The sequence below is a fragment of the Scylla paramamosain genome, chromosome 31 (genome assembly GCF_035594125.1).
Source record: "Scylla paramamosain isolate STU-SP2022 chromosome 31, ASM3559412v1, whole genome shotgun sequence".
In the NCBI taxonomy this organism is placed as follows: domain Eukaryota; kingdom Metazoa; phylum Arthropoda; class Malacostraca; order Decapoda; family Portunidae; genus Scylla; species Scylla paramamosain.
Genome location: NC_087181.1, coordinates 4,917,032 through 4,918,785, shown reverse-complemented (window position 1 = coordinate 4,918,785; position 1,754 = coordinate 4,917,032). Strand labels below are relative to the sequence as shown.

The window sequence follows — 1,754 nt, the reverse complement described above, 5'->3', positions numbered from 1 at the left end:
TTATGTTGTGACAAACGAAATGGAGATGATAAGTAAAGTTAATTAATCATGGATCGTTTTCTGGTGATGAGGCCTGAAAGGGAAACGAGGTCTCATTTACAGTCTCATGTAATCAAATGATAGGCCGCTTTGAAGCAATGCGGTACAGTCGTGGCGTAGCAGCACAAGGTTAGCCAGGCGTCCAGCTGTGCCCAAGGTGACTTTTCGGTTACAAAACAGCTGGTTACAAAACTTTTCGGTTACAAAACAGCTGGTCATTGCCTTGCGTCGCTGGTGGGTTGTTGCTTGAAGATGTGAGGTGGTTGCTTTGAGGGCGTTTATTTTCTATTTTCTTATTTTCCATAGGGTATTACTTGACAGTTATAAGAAAAAAAATCATGATCAATGCCATCTTAACAAAGTGAAACTACTTAACAAGACAAAGATATTTCAATATATAAGATGCCTTGATAATTTTTTGAGTTGTGCAGGTTATGGAAAGGCAGAAACAAAAGAGCACGGTGATGCTGTAATGTTTAAGAATGCATGTGATGATGGGATGACGTCAGTGGTTAATGTATTTGACTGAAAACTACTGCATGCTTGTCTTTAGCAATTTATTATACACCTCCTTTTATTTCACGTTTCCTTCTCATACCCTTTGTTTTATTACCGATGACGAATGGAATGAAAAATAATTAATGAAAAGGAAGCTGACCAAGAACAATTAGGCGACAGACGAGGCTACTCCCAACACAAATACGAAACAAATACGACAAAAGAACGATTTGGGAGCTAATATCTTACATTATTCTTCAGGGATTTTCTCGTTGAACGGTTATGAAATAAGGAATGTGGGAAAAAGCGCCTCGCATTTTGTGGCTCCGTGATACATTTAATTAATCGAGGAGAAGATGTAAAAGAATAACACTTCTTCCGTCAGTCTTCATATATAGTTCCTTTGTTTACCCAGAGAGAGAGAGAGAGAGAGAGAGAGAGAGAGAGAGAGAGAGAGAGAGAGAGAGAGAGAGAGAAAGCAATATCTATGCTGCCTCAAGAGCTTTCCTGCCGGTGGTACTCTGTTTTCCAGTCTTCCACATCTCGTCCCTGTCCTCCACCCTAGCTCCGCGCCCTCACCCTCTCGGGCGCAATCACTGCCCGCGGTCCACCACTGCTACAGCCGCTCAACAGCCAATAAGGAAGAGCAATTACTGCCCACAAGTGTACCTGGAGGTGGAGGAGATTTTATCAAAAGATATTGGGTTGTCCTCTATTGTAGAATGACCTATAATCGATACATTCCTCAGCAAACACACACACACACACACACACACACACACACACACACACACACACACAGCATGGAGCCCATGAATCCACACTTTGGAAATCCTTGCGTCAGCTTAGACTATTTGCTGTGTTCAGTGAGTGCTGCTACAAAATAGCCTTTGAATATGTACTGGCGTAAGAAAATCGTATTACATTATAAGAACCTCTAATCAGTGGAACTATTCATGCTCACGTGCAATGCTACTAGTTAAAAAATAATATTACAGAATATTACGAAACGTCTGAGAATTTACGACACATTTCTTCAGAATATAAAACAGGTGAAGTAAATCTGTATCGAGTGGCTCCGAGCACACCAGTGGTCCCACGAAATCGAACACCCATTCGAGGCCTGTCCCTTCCCTGCTATAGAAAACTCAGCAGGAGTAGGAATGAGCCCGCCGAGGCGCACAGGAACACTCTGGTGTAGCACGTGAAGACTGGTC

At 42.2% G+C, this 1,754-nt stretch overlaps 1 protein-coding gene across 1 annotated transcript in view; it reads left to right on the top strand.

Moving 5' to 3' along the window:
- The first annotated feature begins 351 nt into the window (after nucleotides 1-351).
- LOC135116280 (multiple epidermal growth factor-like domains protein 6) overlaps nucleotides 352-1,754 on the top strand; it is a 35,474-nt gene continuing 34,071 nt past the window's right edge. The window contains exon 1 of the mRNA XM_064033642.1: nucleotides 352-1,754. This exon is cut by the window's right edge and continues 154 nt beyond it. The gene's annotated coding sequence lies outside the window, so the exon portion shown is untranslated.